Genomic DNA, 21,703 nt, shown 5'->3' with positions numbered 1-21,703 from the left:
ACTGTTAAAAATGGAAATTTCAACACCTTCTTAAAAATGTATTTATACCAACAGAAATATATACCCCAAAAATATACCACAACTGGATTCTGGGAATATGCCATCAACTTCAAGCTTGTTTATGCAGAGAAATTTTTTGTAGTAGGATCTTGTCAGGATAAAAATAGTAGATTAAAATATTTCTCTGCTTATGATGGGGAAAACAAAGAAGAATTTTATGCAGTTTGTATCCAGTTGATTGATCATCTTCTGGTACAGTAAAGAGCTGAAAAGGTACTACAAAATAGCAAAAGCTTTTCTTATTTTATTAATATAATATTTTTGTATGTCATTTTGTTGTCTACTGCTAACTTCCCAAATTGGTCTTCAAAATGGTGGTGTTCAGTAAAATAGAAATGAGAAAGCAGTAGTAACTGATATCCACTGCTGCGTATCAAAGTAATTATCAGTTGTTTTTTTAATAGATCATATGTCTGGTGATTTTTACAAGATGTTATAAAAAATTGTTCTTTTACCTTTAAATAATTTTGATATGGCCCTGAGTTTAAATAGGGCTAGTGAAGTCACTTTAACAAATCTTATATTACAGAAGAACTGTTTGAGTGATGGAAAGCTTGAGTACAAAAATAAAATTTGCTGTTTGGGATTAGGATGGGGAATAAGTTTCTAAAGCCTGCAGTTTAATTTTTAAATATATAGAAAACTGAATATCTGAAATGTTATAATTTTCCTGAGATGCCTAATGTGATATTTCAATATGTTTAACCATTATTTTATGGTGTTTCAAACCATGTAAGATTTTGTCAGACTCTGTTGATCTCTGTCTGCCTTGATCCTGAGAGAGTGGACTGAAAAAACAGAGCTAGTTTTATTATCTGCTAAAAATATATTTTTGCCCTGCAACCTTAATTCCCTTTTGCATCTTTTTCTCTCTTTCATTATCTCAGTACTTATGCCCAGTGAATTATGAATAAGTATTGGTGAGTGAACATGAAACTTCAGGTACTACTGACAATCCATCTATGAAATTAACTAAATTTATCATTTTGGCCATTGCTCTTGAAAAATTATGACAAAGTTTGAATTACTTTTGTCTTTTTTTTAATAGAAAATTTTAGTTTTAAACTATTTTTCAAAATATTTCTGAAACTGTTTATATTTCTAATTTTTATCTGATTATTCTTGACAAAGAAATGAAACTAATCTTACTGAAACATTCACATTTGTAGTTTACTTTCTACATTTGTTGTTTCCTTAATATGTATGTCTATGTGATCATGTCATCAATTAAAATATATTCTCTGAATATGACATATAGTGAATATAGGTGGGATCTCACTCTTAACCATCAGACATTCTTGAGTCTCTTATGAAAGCTTTTATGGTCAAATGTTCCACCATTACCCTACTTTTAAAAACAGTTGATCGGTCCTCAAGCAGCAGTTTCAAAAAGAATTTTCTTTTTGTTAATCAAAATATCCGACCCACTGAATCCAAAGTTGTATAAATTTTAAACAAGTTACAATCTAGAGGGTTTCTAAGTCAAGGGAGGGAGGCAAAGTCATGCAAAAGCAAGGAAAACCGTCTGAACTTTCAAACCTATGTGTGTGTCATAGGTTTTACTTCACACCTGCTCTAGTCTGGTCCGACGGATCTATTAGCAGTTAGGGCTTGTTAGGAGGGCCTGGCACCTATATATTCTAGTTTCATACAGAAGAAGACCAGTTTGAGCAGTGCAAGACCAATTTCAATACGAAATGAAACATGGTGGAGGATGAAGAAGTTAACTTCAAAAGTGTCATCACAGTCTGAAATAATACACTCTCATACAAATAAGGATGAAGTCTGCATTGCACCTCTTGAAGTGGAACCCAGGAACATTGTAAGCTCAGTGGCAGGGGTCCCTGCGATATGCTCCTGCTGCAATGGAAGAGCTTGCAGTGCAGTTCTGCTGCCTGGAAATAAAGAATTTAGCCATTGATTTCTTATCTCTTTTTTCAATATTATGGCCCATTTCAAAAGTGCATACTGAAGAATTTTGTATGCTTTTCAAGTTTTGTTTTCAGAATCATAACAAGAGAAACCTACTGAAGAACAAATGTATATATCATCTCCTACCCACTGCCACTTTGTTCCTCTACTCCTTGTTTCAGTGCTTCCTATTCTTTCACTATCTTTGCTTCCTCAGTTACTACCTACTCTTCATTTGACCAGTTTATTGTTTGTCCATTTATCCTTATTTCCTTACTACTTCTTTCAAACTAATTCCTGTTGAGAATTTTATTATTCTTTGCTTCTTTTCCTTGAATCCTATTCCTAATTAAAGCTTTCCAAAATATCACATACCATTCTTACTTAGTTGTGCTCACATTTTACCGGACAGAAGACAAATTTAGCTATTGGTAGTTACTATAAACAAGTTCTTTTGCTTTTAAATATGGAAAGTGTATTGAGCGTTTTCTAAATCCTCTGGAACTTCTAAAATAATTACCAGTTATTTTGTAAAGCCCTCAATAAAAGGACTATTTCAGTCAAATCAGTGACAAAAGGCATACTTTAAATTCTTGGGCATATGCATTTTCTCCCCTGCTGGGTTGTACTTCCTGAAGTTTTCACCTTAGTTAAGGTGCTTACACAAGTTACTTTTACCTGACTTTAAAACCCTCTTCCAACACGTTTCATTTTATATCATTTGCATTGTGGGAACTTTCAATACAAATCCCATTCCTATAAATTAGTGACTGCTGGAGCTTAGATTAATGAACTCTCATTAATTATTTCCTTTGCATTTTGTTTCCTGTATAAATTTGGAGATGATTGCTAAAGTAAATTATCTGTACAGGCAGTGGTTTTAAGTGCTTTTCTGTTTCCTGCTGTGGTGACAAGTGCCTCATTCAATTGTTTCAAAATGAATGCCTTAAATGACTTGTCTCCTTTTTGAGCATCCTCCTCTGTTACAAACTTCACTGAAGCTAAAACTTTGATTTGTAAAATCATTTCTGTACATTAGGATTTACTGCAGCAAGTTTTTTTCTGAAAAAGTTATTTCTCAATAAGTTACTGCTTTAGTTATGCGGTCCTGGAACAAATTGCAAATGCAATTTCTAGTATCCTTATTGAATTAAATGTGTCAGTTCTACAAAATAGCATCAAAAATCTTTTTCCCACTTATTTTTGGGATAAAATGTGGACTAGTCTCTATTACAAGGAGTACTACCTCCACTGTAATAAGAAGAATGATTTTGCTCTCTCAAACACAGAGCTATGTTGAAAAAGAATTACTGTCATTCTATTTGAAAAAAATCCTGCAATTTCAGACTGTATTGCAGATCAGAAGAACAATAAAGCAGAACAAAGAAGCTCATAATGAGAATTTTTTCCTCTCTGGACTCATCATGTTTACACAACATGTTGCCAAATGCAGAATATTGTGTTTTCAAGTATGTATATTTTAAATATTTATGGATAGAGAATAATTCCTTTTAGTAAGAGATAAAAATGATTCCTGATCCTTTAGCACATTGCAGTTATAAAACCATTATTCAAATTCATTAGGTATTCCAGCTGTTAAATGAAAAACTCTGCAAAGGCTTTTTAAAACTTATTGAAATATTTCTAATATAGATGATCAATTCTGACAGGTTTATGAGATTTGAGTGGTGACAGGTGAAAAATCTGAAAGTAAATTTCTATTTCTGTAATCATGAGCCTTACCACTTGAAAGCATGCAAGGAAACATTTAAGGGCAGTTTGGATGGGACTCTCAGTAACCTGATCTTGTTGAAGGTGTCCCTGCTCATTGCAGGGAGGCTGGATTGGATGACCTTTAAAGGTCTCTTCCAAACCAAACTGTTCTGTGAAACTGATGGTGTGAACAAAATTTTGCTGATCGGTGTTTTCTAAACAAATGCAGTCATGGGAATGCTTAAATAGTTAAGTTACCTTTGATAAAGTAATAATACATTGTCCTTTTCATATAGTTTTCAGATTTCCCTTTGCTATTTTAATAAAACAGTTGCATATTGTGGTAGGAATTTCATTCATTTTCTGGCTCATTATTTAATTTCTAACCTGTCAAAGTTATGATTTAGGTGACTTTCTGATGTGAAAAAGAATTTAAGAGGAAGAGATTTTGACATTGCTACAGAATAATTAAGAAAAGACTGGTAATATTGATTAGGGCTACAAGTCATTTTCATTTTTTGAAAAAAAGATTTTTCCTCTCTTTGGGTATTTTGTGTATAAGTAGTTAGATGGGATTACAACAATATGATGACCAGCAACAATGTAATAACACACAAAAAAAGACCACTTAACTTTCTATATTTGTCTTAATTTCTCCATGATGTTGCTAAGGTCTGCCTTCACTTAAATGCCTATCTTTTGTTTTGTTTTGGATTCTATCTCACAGAGTCACAGAATATACAGTTGGAAGGGACCCGTAAGGATTGTCGAGTCCAACTCCTGGCCCTGCACAGGACCATCCCCAAGAGGCACACCATGTGCTTGAGAGTATTGTCCAAATGCTTCTGGAACTCTGTCAGGTTTGGTGCTGTGACCACTTCCCTCAGGAGCCTGCTCTAATGTTCAACAACTTTCTGGGTGAAGAACCTTTTTCTAGTATCTAACCTAAATCTCCTCTGAGACAATTTCAGGCCATTCCCTTGGGTTGTGTCACTGTTGGTTTTGTTGGTTTTGTTTTTGTTTATACTGGTTAGGCTGAGTTTAACTGAAATTTAGTTTTGGTTAAAAACTGCTCTATTCACCTCAAAATAATTTTACTATTCCATCATAGTGTTGTTTTGGAGACCATTTCTTCATGTTGATCATTCTGAGGTGTTCTGTGAGGAACTCCATTGATTTTACGTAGGTTTAAGAGGCTAAAAAACACACTAGGCTTTAATATCTGTATCCTTTTAATTTCTATTAGATTTGGGATATTTGTAGGCTTTTTTGGCAAAAGAAGAAAGAGGAAAAAAAAAGATAGCAGTTATACAGAAAACAGGAAAATGCAGGGATTTCATGAAGAAGAAAAGCTCCCTAGTGACCAAATGCTTCAGTAAAACTATTTCTCTACAGATTTGGTCTTCTCATCATGGCTATTTTATAATTTTTCTTAATACCATGATAAAACATCACCTCATTAAGATTTCAAATGCAAACATTCAGCTCTAGTAACTAGTAATTAGCTCTAGTAACAATGGAAACTAAAAACTGCAGGCAGCATAAATTGCTTAAAACTCAACTAGCCTATTTTTTTAAGTTTGCTCCAGTATTAAAGTTTCTCATTACAATTGGAATTATTTTAATGTGACATATAATTAGAAATAATAAAATATTATTCAAAGACTGTTTATTCAATAGAACTTGTTCCCATAGAAACAAGGAGAAAAAGATTCAATTTATTCAGGTTTCACAACAAATAAATATTATTCTGCTGTGAATATTTAATGCTTTTACATCTATGTTTCACAAGAATATTATAAAAAATCTATAGGCATCTGTATACAGGGTATTTTCTTTACTCTTTACACGAATTTTTAGTTGTATTTGTTGTAAAAAGACCAAAAGAAAAAAAGCGAACTCTGAGTAAGTCTGTTTGTGCACCAAGAAGAGCCACAGATGTTTTCTTGGTATTGATCTTTAGCAATAATGATTTTTAAGCACTGAAGAAGTGCATATGGGGATTTTGTATGACGACCAAAGAAAAAAAACAAAACACCAAAAATCAGCAAAATAAAACACAGAAGAAATAGGAGGATAAAGAGCTGCATCAAGATTGCCAGCAGTCAGCACAGCTTTCATCTTATGCAAGTACTGTTGGCTTGTGTTTGCAAAACCTCATGATTTATTTAGAATTTTAATTAAAGAAAAGGAGTGATTGGAACAGCATCCTAGCAGTACCTAGCATGTGCCGACCGTGGCTAATGATTTTTACAACCTCATCTGCAAACACTCCATTAAAGAAGCTAACTGTGATGTGTGACACAACTGAAGCAAATGGGTGAGAGAAAACAAACCTTGCCTGCAGCAATCACTAATAAAAGAGACAGAATAAGATTATTAAAAAAAAAGACACTATTTGCAAAGTCTTGTAGCTTCAGGGCTCAATTTCTAGTCCCTGGAAATAAGGATTGTTACATACTCATGAGCATGTGAAGCATCTTGGCCTTTGGATGCTCTCTTGACAGCTTTTTCAGAATTTGCATTATTTTTCTGTTTCCAAAGAAAAAAAAAAAGCAACAAAAAACCCAACACTTCAATTTTAAAAGCAAAAGGTCCTTGAAGTTTTTTCCATCATACTAGTCATTTGGTCTCTCTTTTTGTAGCTCTTTAAAAACTAGTGCTTTGCATTTGGTTGAGATTTCACTGTGTAAGGTATAACATATAGCAACTCCTGGGTACAGAGGGATATTATGGTCAGAAGTCATAATTGATGAGGAATGCAAAGGGAAAATGTGGTTATAACTTCCCTGATCAATGGCTGCAGCTTTTCTTCTATGCTTAAGTACTCTATTCTTTTCTTCCTGGTTTCAAATAAGTTAAATATTGCAGCAACCTAGATCAATCAAGATTTTCTCCAAAGTACACCTTTTGGGATTTAGCCTGCCAACCAGCAAATTCTAACATTTTTCTTGGGGGAAAAAAAAAAGAAAAAAAAAGAAGTTACTGCTACAGTATTGGCTAAACTATTTCAGATTTTTTGTGTTCCTTTTACATAGTTGTTGGAGGTGGGAAAGAACTATTAATGGTTGCAGCCCTTTCCCTGCCAGTGCAAGGCTCTTTATTGCATTATAATACAATAATACAACCACTATACTAATAGAGTGCATTTATCTCTGGATATCTGCTGGAGGAATCTTGAATCTTAGGTTTGACTCCTGTCCAGACCAATTTGTGCCTAGAGACAAGCACCACATGTGAGTGCACAAACACAGCAAAATGATGGCAAGTGTCTGCAACAACTGCTGAGCTCCTTCTGAAAGTCAAGCACATGAAAAACAAAGAGAAAACCCACAAAGGTCAGATATCGTGTGCTTCAGAGTTGAAAGAGTCTCGAAAACATTGACTAGAATAATAGAGAGCTTCATTTGACACATTTTAAGAGGCAGGTTCTTGTGGTAATTAAGTTGTTGGAAAACTTGACATGTATTTTGTGTGATGTATCGTAAGTTAAGAAATATCATCCTGCTGCTACCTAAAGTAATTCTATAGTTGGGTGTATTTAATAAATGTATTAAACTTGTGGGTTATGAGAGACTGTGTAAAGAGTATTGATACAAAGAAAAATACGTAGAATTTTCCATCCTCTGTTCCTTTCCAGAAGTGGGAAAGTTTCCGATCACTGAAAATGATCCCATAAAAAAACAACTTGCTTTCTTTTGGAAAATGAACAGACTCTTTAAGGAATTTGGGCACTTTTCCTGGCAGATTTGGTTTTTATTCTAGTTGAAAGAACAGTGTAACTATGATTTTTTTATTGTTCTGGAAGAAAATATACCTGTATAATAAGTATTTTTGCAGTTAATACAATCCCTTCACACCAGGTATCTTTGTTAGTTAGCTTGCACTGGGTTTCACTCCATTGTGTGGTTGGCAGGCTTCAGCTGCTTTTTGTAATACTGCAGGCGCATATCAGTACTTCAGTACAGCTGAAGTGAAAATCCTTAAGTTTTCTTTTGGCTGCCAACCATTATCTGCACATTAAACTTCATCTAAATACTGTAATTAAGTGTATTTTTTCATGTCCTACATTTTCTCAGTGTGTTACCTTTAAATTGTATGGGTGTTATGGAATTGATTCTCTGTGAACTAGGGGAATTTCAGAAATGTCCTCTAAGGAGATGCTTCATAAAGTGCTGTACACAGAAGCATTCAGAAAATTCAGTTGAACTTGTAGAAGAACTTAAAATACTTAAAATATTCTATATGGATTTACAGAAAAGCCATTGGACTTATGTTGCAACACTACTGACAACTTTAAGACAGACAATGGGAAAAGTAATTTGGACTCAACTCAGAAAAAGCTGTACCTGCCCTTGTTGCCCACCTTGCAATTTACTAATATTTCAGTTGGGAACCTGACCTCAAACAAATTCAGACTAAGTAGTTTTGTGAGTCACTGAAGTGGAGGAAAGAGTCAGAGATTCAAGTGCACCTGTAGGCTCAAGGCAAAAATCTCATATTTACTTATTTTAAATTAGTCATTTTACTCCATAATTAGAAACTGAAGATATTTGATCTGAGTTTTAAGTATCTGCACTTAGTACAAAATTGAATGGGGATTTCAATACCCTTAGATATCCACAGCTATAGGTACAACATCCCTGAAAAGGGCAACTGTCAAAACATATATTTTAATATTTAACTTTAGACAGCTAAATGTAATTTTTCTGGTTCATTGGTTTATTTTTTCTCCATATGAACCATATCCCCAATGGAAGATCTGTTGCATTCAAATTCTTCTTTCTTACCTGGTTGGGTTTTGCACAGCCTGATCACTCTCAGCTCAGGTGTTTTGGGTGGCTGGAGTCATTCATGTCAACCTTGTGAAAACAGTGCAGACACAGAAAACATGCCCAGTTCCTTTCAATATGTTGCATTACCTTTGTTTGGTTTGCTTTCCAGGCATGGATTGATGGGCTAGAAAAAATTCATTTTTCATAGTCTTTGATAAATTGAAGGGGGCAAAATATCTTTCTTTGTTACAAGAACATATTTGAAATTAAATTATAGCGAGACAATAAAAATATGTTTTCAGAGCAATTTTTCAAACTATTGCATCACTCTTTAAACTTAGAAGAACCAGGGCCTTACTGACTCTAATTAGATAGATAGATGCCTAATCTCATATTTATGGATTTCAGTGTTTATATAATTCAAGCTACATGTTGAAAGTCCATGCCAGATTCTTTTACATGTCAATTGTTTTGTAAGGGAAGATATAATCTATTGGCCTGGAAACAATGATTTCACTGACAGAGCAGTCTTCAAACTATGTTTCTAAAGAGATGCCTCTTGCTATTCTGTGAAGGACTAGCAGTCGTTTTAGTCAGACTCTTGTCAGCTCTTGATGAGTTATCTTAGGGTATTATAGAATATGCTAAATGGTTTCCTAATGTTAAATATTATATACAATTTTTTATAATTGCTCACCATGTGATATGCAATGGCAATATAGAATGGAGAATTGTTCTATGAACTATGAATTAAAGGTAGGCTAAAATCATCCAGCTCGTGGGAAAGATAATCACAGTGATTTTTGTGGATTTTTTTAAAATGAAATCTAAACCCATTAAAAATCAGGTTTGCCCTTGGCCTTTTTATAGGTAGATAGTCCCTTGCTTTTATCTGGAGACTGGAAAGAACCAAACACCCTGGTCTCTAACCTGACATATGAGACTTTTTGTTGTTGCAAAACAGTAGGGTAGATTCAGTAGGTCCAGTTTTACTATATACACCGCATAGCAGTACCAGTAGTCCTGGCCCAAGTGACTTTGTTTTGCTCTTTTCCTTTTTGAAATTCAAATCTATCTTCCATCAACATTCTGTTATCTGCAAAGTATTTGGTTTCTGGATTAAGTATGATGCAGTTGACTGGAAGTTGGACTCTTTACTTCAAATCCAAATGTAGGACAGTATGTTTGACAAACGCACTTATGGGTTAAGTTTATGCTTTTATCTGATTTATGGTGCTCTGCACATGTCCTCTGCTACCTCACTGTTTTGCCTGATATAAAGCAAACCCAGAGAATCCATTTGGATTTTTGCATTTCTCCTGGCAATTTTCATTGTTTGACAGATGTGTAAGCAGTGGGCAGTTCTAAAGACATCTTCAAGACCTGATTAAACTGTACTCTGGTGGGTTTCTTCTTGAGTTCTGAAATTTATTCTGCTGATGTGAATATCACAGGTGAATATGATGTCTAAATTTGGTGAGGGGGAAGTAAGTATTCTTGGTGTTGAGGCTGCCTGCAGTGTTTTGTTCACAAGGAACTGCTATATTACCTTGTTTGTCCTTTTTTGATCTGATGACATATATTTCATGGGAGGCTGAATTGCACTGTAGAAGGTTGATTTGCAATTAATAGCCATTATTATTACTTAAAACCATCCTTCAATCCGTGTCTCTAAAATGCCAGTCTGTTTTAAACCTTTTAAAGCAAAATGTGAAATTACCAGACTAGTAAGAAAGAATGTCTTGAACTTACTGTTCTTCTATTTTTACCGATTCTTTATGTTTAACCTTCTGGAAGTGTAAAGTCTTGAATAGTCTGTTTGACAAGAGACTCTGAACAGATTATATGTAATGAGCTAGTAAGGGTTTAATGTTTGGAATTAATCATGTGGTGAGTGTAAACTACTCTGTGATATTGCTAATTTTGGCATCTGGGCAGGTTAGATCAATGGGTCAGTGGTATGAGGTTCAACAAAGCCAAGTTCCAGGTCCTGCATTTTGGTCACAGCAACCCCATACAGCACTACAGGGTGGGTGCAAAGTGGCTGGAAATCTGCCTGGTGGAAAAGGACCTGGGAGTGCTGGTCAACAGACAGTTAAACATGAGCCAGAAGTGTGCCCAGGTGGCCAAGAAGGCCAGTGGCATTCTGACATTTATCAAGAATAGTGTGGTCAGCAAGACTAGGGCAGTGATTTTCCCCCTGCACTCAACCCTGATAAGGCTGCATTTCAAATAGTGTGCTCAGTTTTGGGCCCCTCAGTGCAAGAAAGTCATTGAGATGCTGGAGCATGTCCAGAGAAGGGCAATGGAGCAGGAGAAGGGTTTGGAGAGTAAGGCAGATGATGAGCAGCTGAGGGAGGTGGGGTTATTTAGCCTGGAAAAGAGGATGATTGGGAGAGACCTTATTGCTCTCTACAACTGCCTGAAAGGAGGTTGTAGCCAGGTGGGAGTTGGTCTCTTTTCCCAAGCAACTACTGACAGGACAAGATGACATAGCACCAGGGAGGTTCTGGTTGGACATCAGGAAGAATTTCTTCACAGAGAGGGTTGTTAAACAATGGAATGGACTGGCCAGGGAACTGATGGAATCACCATCCTTGGAGGTGTTCAAGAAAAAAACTGGACGTGGCTCTTAGTGCTTTGGTCTAGTTGACAGAGTGGTGATTGGTCAAAGACCATTGAACTCAATGATCTTAGAGGTCTTTTCCAACCTTAATGATTCTGTGATTCTGTAATTCCGTAATTGTTGTATTCATAAATTATTTTAACAGGGGTGATAATATCCAGACAAAGTGGCACTATGTCCCAGATACTTCACACAGGTTTATATCAACGCTAGAGCAAACCTAAACCAGGAGTTTTAGAGTTAGATGATTCTTTACATTGTTTCTTGTATTTATTGGAGATCTCACATTAGAGATCCCTGAGCAATGTAGAATTACTTCGGAGTTGCTCCTATATTTATTTTATATTATGCAAACATACGTTGTAAACTATCCTTGGATTTCAAAGACTCATATGTGGCTATGACCCAATGTTGCCCAATCATGCCAATCACTATCACGTATAGCAATTATATATATATCTGTAATCTGAGGGAGTGTAACTGCTAAATTATCTTGTCTGGGAGCTTCTTTATGCTGATGACGCCGCCCTTGTCGCCCACACAGAAGCAGCTCTGCAATGTTTAACATCCTGCTTTGCAGATGCTGCTGAGCTCTTTGGGCTGGAAGTCAGATTAAAGAAGACAGAAGTTCTCTATCAACCTGCACCTCAGGACATCTTCCATCATCCCCATATCACTATTGGCCAATCAGAGCTCAAATCAGTCCAGCAGTTTAATTACCTAGGTAGCCTCATCTCCTCGGATGGTAAGATTGACGGAGAGATAGACAACAGGTTAGCAAAGGCATATAGTGCCTTTGGAAAGCTTCATAAAAGAGTTTGGTGAAACAAACACTTGAAGAAAAGTACAAAGACCAGTGTTTACAGAGCCATAGTGCTGTCTACTCTCTTATACGGATCCGAATCATGGGTCATCTACTGTCACCACCTGTGACTCCTAGAATGCTTCCATCAATGCTACCTCCGTACAATCCTAAACATTCACCGGTCAGATTATGTGACCAATACGTCTGTTCTAGAACAAGCAGAAATCACAAGAATTGAGGCCATGCTGCAGAGTACACAGCTGCGTTGGGCAGGGCACGTCTCAAGGATGAAGGACCACCGCCTCCCTAAGATCTTGCTTTATGGTGAACTTGCCTCTGGATGCCGCAAGAGAGGAGCCCTGAAGAAAACATACAAGGACTCTCTCAAACAACATCTCAGCCTTGGCCATATTGACCAACAGAACTGGTCTATTCTGGCCTCAAGTCGGGAGATCTGGAGACACACCATCTATATCGCTGCTGATGCCTTTGAGAAAGCACGCAGGATCACTCTTGAGGAGAAAAGACAACACAGAAAGAATCGTGCCTTGCAGAATATACCACCTAAGGAGTCTTACTGCTGTGCCTTTTGCAACTGGACGTGCCTATCTTGAATTGGCCTCTTTAGCCACCAGCGTGCTTGCAACAAACGTGGGTAGAGCCCTTCCCAAATCTTCGTTCGTGAAGCCTAGCCATGAGAAAAAGAATCTGAGGGAATGTAACTTCATTTTAACAGCTGAAAGACAATTTTTCAGATTTCTTTCTTGACGCTTTCTGCTTCTGATTGCCATTTTCTTTGAAAGTCCATCTACCATAAGAAACTTCCCTTATTTTCCACATATAACTTGCTTGAAAATTTTGAGTGCTAGTATAGAATTTTTTTTGTTTTGTTTTGTTTTGTTTTGGGTTTTTTTTGTAATCCAGTATGTTGCAACTTGTACTCTTTTTCTGCTGTGACCACGTTCTGACTGTGGACTGTTCTCTCTCTCTTTCTCTCTTTTAAAAATGGTTAGCTATTCTTTATTTATATGGAAATGTTTGGTTTAGGGCTTATTATATTAAAAATTGCTTTCCTTCATGCAAATCTTACTAAAAATTATCAGTGATAAAGACATTCAAGGTACATTAAATATTTCTGCAGCCTTTTTTTGGAAAGATGGATGAAACATAACTCTTTCAGAACAGTTGGATATTTCTAGGTTTCAGTTGGTGGCTGAGTTTGTGTCACCTTATACTGGTGTGTCTGACTTCTAAAACATTCTCCACTGATGCCTGGAGCTTTCAGTTTCTGTAGCAAGTTTGTCAACAAGATGGCTTGATTCCACTGTTGCCAGTTAGGTAGTGGAAACTTGCAAAGGGTGAGTAATATACATCACAGAGTCACAGGATAATGCTGTTGGAAGGGACCCACAAGGATCATTGAGTCCAGTTCTTAGTCTTGCACAGGACCAACCCCAAGAGTCATACCATTCAGAGGTAAACAAAAACATGGGCAAAATATAATTTCTAGTGTCCCATGGTTGGCTGCAGTATGAAGAAATCTTTGTCACTCTACTTTTTTTGCAGCCCTGCGATTGACTGCATTGCTGGTGTTGATGTCCTGTAACCTTCCCAATCTCTTTCCAGTGTGGGTTCTCACCCAGGATTTTCTGCAAATGGAAACGTGGCAGAAATGTGCGGGGACCAAGGAGAGATAAGAGGAAAATAGAAATCTGAAGAAGAATAGTGGAATTGTTTTTTTTTTTTCCCCTGAGTCATGTACTAGAATTTCCAGAAGACACAAAAAAGTGACAGGTCAGATCTGAAACTCCAGTGTGTCTTGTGTAATGGAAAAGGGCAAAGTAGTAACCCATTAATTATGGGTAGTGCAGAGTGTGTTCTCAGATGAGGAGAAAGAGACATAGAAGCTCAAACTGTGTACCTCCTCTTGTCATACTGATCTGTGAATATATTATCTATCTGCTTGATTCAGTGACACTGAGTGGAATAAAATGACATTCCCAAGGCATTTTCTCCAATTTGCAGCTAATCATTTTGGTAATGTATGTGTTAAATAATCTCTGTAAATGTCTGAAAACACAGCTTAATGAATACTCACTCATATGCTTGAACATAAATGATTACAAAGATTCCATATCACTACAGGCAATTAATTTATACTTATTTAAGATTTACTTTTTCATGGCCAGCAGGGATATATCCCTCCTGGGTTGTGACCAGATGTTTAAACATGAAGATTGTAATTTTAGCTTTTATAGCAAGTATATGCCTCAGTAGTAATGGATTTGACTCTTTCTAGCAAGCATCTCAAATCCTGCAATTTGGTGGTCAGCTTAAGGAGAAAGAAGTGCTCTGCAAATGAGTAAAAACCAGTCTGCATCTCATATCAGTGAACCCTCTGGAGCCAGCTGCATGACTAATGGAATCCGCTGCTGGTCTGTTCACCCATGGGGGAGCACATTCTCTCTTAATAAAATAACTGCAGTCTCACAGTCTGACATAGTTTGGGAAGAAGTAAATTTTGGACTCACTGAAGCACAAACCTTTCAAGCAGCATGTTTGGTTAGGAATGAATGAGTTCAGTGTAAGAGCTGGTAATAGAGAGACGAGGTGCCTAGAATCTATTTGCAGCTCTGTCATTGATTCCCAGTAGGAGCACAGATGCATTCAAGTACTCGAATCACATTCTTCTTTTTTTAGGATCTACCTCCAGCAAGCTCTGTTTAATAAACATTTGTTTCTGCTATGTTCCTGCCCCTAGTTTTATGTGCTTGTGATTCTAAGGCACTTAAAGATACAGTTCCCAGAGCTGCTGCTTCTTTCCCTGCCAAAACTTAATATCACTTAACAAATAACATATGATCTTAAGTACTTACAACAAATCTGTTATCCAGATTTAGCAGTATGATGGGTTTTTTTAAAAATCCACACAGGCTTTAGCATCACTGCTTGGACTTTTTCAGCTATCAGTCTTACTAATTATTTCTGCAATGACTATCTATCTGCAAAATCCGTGTCACAGCTTTGGAGCCTCAAATCAAGATGGCATTTTTTACATATTTTCGAGGCAAAGGAAGATGATGCATTCCTGACACTTCAGAATCACTGTCAGCTATGTCTAGAAAAGTAGAGACCTGAAGATAGGACTCTAAAGTCCTAAGTACATGCCTCAGTCAGAAAACACCCTCTCTTCAAGGGTAGAGATTTTCCCTGTCATTTCTCAAACCAGGATTCTCCTCCTGTTTCCACCAAAAATCATATTTTGACTTATAACTATGTTTTTTCCCTTTTTTTTTTCTTTTTTTTTTTTTAAAAAAAAAAGTCTTGCAGTTCACCTTTAGAACTTCCTAGAACTTGGTTAGCTTAATTAAAACTTGCTAATGCAAAGATGTGTCTTCAACTGAAATGTTAAATTCAGTACCCTTTATGCCTCCCTTCCAGAAGCTAAGATCTGTTTCTCTTGAAGCATGTCTGTTTGGGGAACAATTTGATGAGACACTGGGGCAATGCTTGCAATATGGACAATGCAGCTGGGTTCTTCTGCACACCTGTACTACCACAGGCTGAGGATAATTAAAAAAAACAAACCAGCTGTTCCCAGACTTGTCTCTGTTTCCTGGGCAAGGTGCAATATATAGCAAAAAACATACAATCCCAAATATTTGTATCTGTAAGCTGGCAGAGTATAAAATTATTGTTTTTTTACAGCTATTTCAGCCTCTTTGTATTGATACAAATCCCTAGTCTCTCTGAATGTGCCTAATATTGGGGCACATTATTCTAGTTCTTAGATATTTACATGATAAATCATGTTTTATTGAATTCATGTTTCAAAAGGGTCATCCTGTAATTTAAAAGACCAGCTGACAGAAATGCTTAAAAGCCTGAGGATGGAGCATTTATGCTTTCTGCAAGAAAGGAAGAAACAGAAGTGATTTGGAGAGTCAGCATTTCTAGGAAAGCCATTTGGTTCCTGTCAACCCAAGCCCTGTGTTAATGCCGTGCTTGGCTTGGACCAGGCTACTGTGCTGAACAGATACTGAGCTCTGACAGCTCAGACTCCCATGCTGCAGACACAGACATGGAAATGTAATTTTTTAAAAAGTTAGTGGTATATCAGTTGAAACCCATTTTCCTTTAACCCTCTAAGAGACATTTTTGTATATTTTCAAGCATCAAGCAGGCATTTCATAATTTCCTAATCCAATGATATTCATGGAAGCATACCATTTTAGCCAACCTGTAATCATTCCTTCTCCATCTCATTCAAAGCTCTCCTCCAGTAGTAAAAATCATGCCTGGGGATGGACAGGCTTGTTGGACAGAGGTTTTGTGCTGGCTTTTGTTCTAAGGGGAGGACATATTGAGTGGTAGTAATGGGGAGGTGCCTTGTTTTGACTCAGAATTAAACTGGCTCTAAGTTGGCTCCACCATCCTGTCAGAAATTTGCACTAGCACTGTCAAACTCTTCTCAGGGCTGAAAGGGTTTCCTGCAGATCTGGCTTCCTAAAAACAGAATGTTGTGTACCCAGACATCTGCCAAATTCCTCTCTGAGCTATCTGGGGAAAGGCTGATGCTGCAAGCGGCCAAGGCGGATGAGGCTGTCCTTGTCTTTGCCAGGGACAGGCAAAGGCTTGTGGAGCAAGCCCTGGTGATACCCTCACTGTCCTGCAAGACCTGATACCAGACGAGTCCAGCCTCGCAGTCTGCCCATGCAGCAAACATAGGAGTGAAGGTGAAGGTGAGGCCAAGGGTTGCCTTCTGGAGCATGTGCAAAGTGAAATCCTGGATGTGAGTCACTTTGGCACCTTACAGGCAGCTCAGCTGTTGTGGGACTGCAGCAACTGCGTGGATGGGAGGTGAAGCCCTCAGGGGGCTCCCCAGGTGGCTGCTCTTTCTGAATTATGTGAACTTGCAATGAAAGGTGCAAAATGTTGTGGTATCAGTGGCAAGTCTTATACTCTCTCTCTGCCTCTCATTTGAAGCAAATCAGTGTCAGATTAACAGCTATAAAAGAAACAGCTATGTTGGAAATAATAGGTAAGGCAGCTAGATAAATCATATTGTGGCCTTTAAGGGGTAATATCTTATGTTTATAGTACTTTTTCATAAGAGCAGAAAGCACTTGTAAGTGAACAAAAATAGGAAGATATTTCAAAAGCCTAAAGTAACCTCAGGTAAGATGAGCATTAGCAGCAGCAAGCCATCCAGGTCCCTGCAGAGCGAGCGCTGTTATCTGCTCTATGCACAGCAAGCTAAGCTGCTCAGAGTGGTGAGCAGAACTAAACCTGCCGCTTCCTGATTGGTATTTAGTTCGCTAGCCACAGCTACTTGCTCCTTCTGCAAGGCTGATAACAAGGACAGTTTTTATATGGATAGGACTCCTTTCCTCTGGTCTCTGTTGCAGCTTTCCTCCCATGAAGCCGTTGCAGAAGCACAGTCCTGTCTGTCTGTGCTGGGGCTTTGTGTGGCCCGACTGGAAACAGGCCATGGGTCCTCTCTGCAAGAACCCTTCTTCTGCCCTGGACTTTCTGTTGTCAGAAGCAGCAGGATACTCCAATGTGACATTGTTGATGTAGCCTATCAATGCTGTTGGTAGGTAAGGCCATCACCAGGGTTCAGAGAGTTAATTTATCTTAGAGAGCTGACTTTTGTGTGCCCAGACCTATTCTGAAGCTTTTCTGATTGAGTAGGTCAAAGGGTGAGTGTTGTGTATGTGTTGATATATTGATCTACATAGGGTGTGGTCTTAAGAGGAGGCATGCTCCCCCCTTCCTCATTTCCCAAATCTTCTGTCTCCCCAAGGAAGACAAAGATGCCTGAAGATGGAGCAAATTCCAGAGATATTCTCAGCACCCGCAAAAAAAAGTTTCATTCAAAGAAACATATAAGCCAAATGAGACCTGGAATAAGTCAAAGTGCGAGAACAAAGCAAACCCAGCCATAGATCAGGTCATGCTCCCTTCCACTTTATATCTTGCTGGCTGAGAAAATGCATTTAGTTTGGCTTTCATCTCCTTGGGATTGCTGTTCCCTCCTTATGGGCAGCTGGGGATTTGGACTATGAAAGAAAAGTTAGCAGCTTTGTGCTCTGTGCGTGGAAATGTCTACTTCTGACCCAGAATTTATCAAAGGAACAAAGCAATAATGGCAGTGCTCTTCTCAGTAATGAGGAGATGCAGTGATGCTGGATGCAATTGGTAAGGCAAATTAAAGTAGCTGAGAGGGAAAAAGTCAGTCATGTCACTTCTTTCTCTCCCCTATACCATTAATGATTCTACAGGTCAAAAATGTAACTGTTTGCCAGAGACATTTCTAGGCATGCACAGACACGAACATGCAAGATAATATGTAAAACAAGATCTGATCGCTCAGACATTTTCTCTATTGAACAACGTTTCTGGCAGAGGGTAAGTCCTGTTCTTCACAGCACCTTACTGACTGTAGATGTACTTGATTAAACATTAATAAATTAACTCTGTTAGTTTTAGTTAACTTTTTTTTCCCCTCTGAGACACTAGTAACCAAAACATAAAACCATTAAATACGTTTGAAAGTGACTTTGAAGCTGTTGTACAGATGAGGACTGATATTTGACTTGTGACTTAAGTCTTTGAATATGTGACTACCTCTATTTCAAAGAATGACAGATATGAGACTTTTTTTTAAATTGTGTTTTTTTTTTTTCTGGGGCTATGGTATATTGTTCTAGGGAGGGCTATTTTCTGCTGAGCCAAAACCCATGCAGAGCAACTGAATGTAGTGAATTCAGCTTGGTACAAAGAAGTATTTTCTTTATGTGACATACGATTAAGAAGCTACTGAACCAAAAAATTAAATAAGTCTGTTTCGTATGTAACAAAGGGTGGTGAGCCTTAACAGTAAGTGCTGTCCCATTTGAAAATATAATTTGGGATTTACTTTTCTTTTTGTTAATCTACAGGGTGTTTGGAAAAGACTTGTCCATGGCAGACTGTATTGTACCCTCCTTAAAACAGAAGGATCTCAAACCACTTGTGGAAGATTCTGATCATTAGGATATTGAAATAGATGGACTCAGGTCACATCTGGTCTCAATTTTACCCCTTTGGTAGAAAATAAGGAAATAGAAACTGACTTAATAAGCATATGCAAAAGAAGGAGCCTTTCTGAAGGAAATGGAGAGGGGGAAAAAGGCTGCAGTAAGGATGATGAAGAAGCCCATTAAACCCATTAAAGCAGAGGCATCCAGACAGAGCAGACATTAATACAGAAGGTCCAGTCTCAGTTGCATGTACAGAGGATACAGATGCTAAGCACATGTCTGAAAACCTCTAAATATGTGTCTTTTCAGATCCAGAACTGATCAGCCCATGATGGCGATAGAACTGAACCAAAATCCAGTTGCAAACTTTAAGATCAAAGGAAATTTAGCTTTGCATTTAAGCACAGTGGCTTGGTACCATTATAAATTTAGAAGTGGTAAGCATCTTATTCACACCATAAAAACCATCAAACCATGGCAGTGCTGGGACTTAATTGAAGACAAAATATATTCTACTTTATAAAGAAGAATACCTAAGATTACTGAGATAGCTTTGAAATTATGAATTGGTTTTATCTGACGTGCAGAAACCTCAGCTGCATCGAAAAATTAAATAGCTATGTGGTAGTTCCTTTTCATTAAATCATTGGCAACTAAATATGATTTTTTTTAATCAACTTATGCTACCTCTGATGTACGTAGTTTGGTCATCCCTTATCTTTGTTAGTGATGATATTCAAAAATATAATCAATATTTGTAAAGAATGTCCAGCCCTTTTTTATGGGCAATCCAGATTTTGTCTCAGTGACCATTTGTACCAACAGATTGGGCTACATATGACTTGAAAAGAAACAATTCCTTTACATGGTTCTAGATTTACTTCACTCTAGCAGCAGTCTCATGGCTTTTCTTTATATTTTAAAACAGAGGAGTTACAAGTTTCCCTGTGATATTCCTGAAATGGTTTCCATTGGTTTCTTACATGATAGGTATCCTCTCAGGCCAATTTTTATTTTTTTTTAATCTAGAAAAAGTGACAATAAATTTGGCGACATTAGAAACTATTTCCTTTACATGTCTGTTTCAATTTCCAATTGGGATAAAAGCATCCTTCGCTCTTTATAGTAGACCAAAGCATAATGTCATTAAAATGTTTTATTTGGAGTATCTTTCATTCCCTTTAAACACTCAGGAGTGGTGGTTTCATCGAACTATATCCCATTCCTCAACAGCTCAATTCACACCTGCTGCTGCCTAGCGTTGATAATCTGTTGCCAAAATCTGTCAGGCAAAAAGAAGTTCTTCCTGCTTCAGTGACAGATGGTTCTCCTGAAGAAAGATCTTTCTGCCTATAAAATAGTCTGGGTTGTTTTTTTTTTGTTTTTTTTTTTTTTTTTTTTTTTTTTTTTTTTTTTTTTGGTTTTGTTTTGTTTTGTTTTGTTTTGTTTTGTTTTTTTGTCACAGACTTATATTAAGTAGCCACAGCACCATCAGTTACAGTGTTGTAACTGGCCCATCAGTCTTGGATAGCAGCTTTGCAAGTCAGAGGCAGAAGATAAAAGCTCAGTCCGGACACTGTAGCGTCACATCATTGAGCGTGGTGTATCATGATGTCCAGCTTTATTTAGACTATTCTAACTCAGGTCCCATGCCATGCTAATGCTCTTATGGACTCTCAGACATTTTATATCTGGCTCTTGTGCTCCACGGTCTGCTCTGTTCTTTCAGGTACAGCAGCACTCTCTAGCCTGTTCTTCTGTACCCTGAACTGCTGAGGAAATTAACTGTGGGCAAAGTTTTTCTCCTGTCTGGTTTTTCCATGTCCTGTTTAATAACCTTTGAATCCTTTTGACCGTTTCCACATGAGACACATGAAGAATGTTCTTAAAGACATGAAAATCCTTGTCATCTTCTGAAGGAAAAAAAACCAACTCATTGCTACCAATAAAAGAATAGCAGTGAAAGCTTAAATCTTAATGGACATCCAAAATTTTGCACAGATGGAGAGGAAGATGGTTTAACTTTCATTACTGTTCAGTTTGTATCAGGAAGGACTGTTTTCTTCTAAAGATATTTCTTTAAAGCAAGGAACCCTTCACCTTCTCCAGAATCCCTTTAGGATTTTAACTTTTTAGGGAGAAAATGACATTTTCCCCTCTTAAGACATACAAAAAGCATTGCAGGGCAGTGCCATGCTAAAGCAGAACTGTCAACTCCTTTACTCTTGTAATGCATTCAGCTAGTTCAGCAGAGCTTATTGCAGCCAGGTTTTGTTGGGAAATGGGTTAACATTATGCCGTATTGTATACTACAGCCATCAGATACATGCAAATTCAGTACTTGTGTTATGTGAAGTTTTTTGTTTGACTGAATAGCCAAAGGAAGAAAATGTATAAATTAAATCTTTATCCACATCCAAATATAGCTTTTAAATGACACTGAGCAGTATGAAAATCTTCCAGCTTAATTAATGAACTATGAAACACAAGAAAAAACATTGCTGGAACCCTCTTAGATAAATTCTTGTGTATTTGTTCTGTTATGCTTCTATATTTCCTTAATGCTTGTTTATTTTTTTCTTTGCCCCTACTATTTTAAAATTCTACCTTGATAAACTAGTTGCTTTCAGACAACCAGAGTAAGAATAAAGCTATTCTCTTTATAAATATTTTTTTCTGGAACAACTTGCATGATGTTTTGTGTTACCCCACTGAAACAAGACAGAAATATATCTCAGTATTGAACTCGACTCTAGTACATCAGGTTAGCTAAAATTCCCACCCTGAT

This window comes from Manacus vitellinus, unplaced genomic scaffold, assembly GCF_001715985.3.
Source record: "Manacus vitellinus isolate BGI_N305 unplaced genomic scaffold, ASM171598v3 scaffold_4_pilon, whole genome shotgun sequence".
NCBI lineage: Eukaryota > Metazoa > Chordata > Aves > Passeriformes > Pipridae > Manacus > Manacus vitellinus.
The sequence above is the reverse complement of the archived record's forward strand: the minus strand, read 5'-3'. Positions refer to the sequence as shown.